This window comes from Echinops telfairi, unplaced genomic scaffold, assembly GCF_000313985.2.
Source record: "Echinops telfairi isolate 266 unplaced genomic scaffold, ASM31398v2 ScPeMD7_7400;HRSCAF=8409, whole genome shotgun sequence".
NCBI classification, from domain to species: domain Eukaryota; kingdom Metazoa; phylum Chordata; class Mammalia; order Afrosoricida; family Tenrecidae; genus Echinops; species Echinops telfairi.
The window spans coordinates 5,820,519-5,821,197 of NW_022111300.1; positions in this window are offsets into that span (position 1 = coordinate 5,820,519).

Consider the following 679-nt stretch of genomic DNA (forward strand, 5'->3'; position numbering starts at 1 on the left):
CTGACACACGGACCTAGCCAGATGTAATACACAGCAATAAATGGACTACATCTGTGGGAAAGGAGAATGGAGGATTACAATATTGGCAGCCAAAAGGAGGCGAGAGACTGGGAACATCAATTGCTCACAGGTAATATCAGGTTGAACTTGAAGAAAATCAAAACAAGTCCACGATAGTCAAAATAGAACCTGGAGTCTATCTTCTGAACTTCAAGAACATATCAGAATAGGCTTGATACACTGAACACTAATGACAGAATGTGGTTGGAAGGGGTGCTGGCCCCCCACCACTAATCATGGGTTTGATAGGCACAATTGTATGGTTGAGATATATAAATATTATCAAGGGTAATGTAACAAAGAGGAATTGCTGAAACCCTGGTGCGGACTGAGCACGATAGTGGAAAGTAAAGAAGGAAAGTAAAGGGAAATAGAGGAAAGAGCTGGGAGGCAAAGAGCATTCATAGAGGTCTAGATAAAGACATGTACATAGGCAAATATATTTATATATGCGGATGGGGAAATAGACCTATGTGCCTATATTTATAAGTTTAGTATTAAGGTGGCAGAAGAACATTGGGCCTCTGCTCAAGTACTCCCTCAATGCAAGAATACTTTCTTCTATTAAATTGGCATTCTATGATGCTCACCTTCACGACACAACCGCTGAAGACAAAGC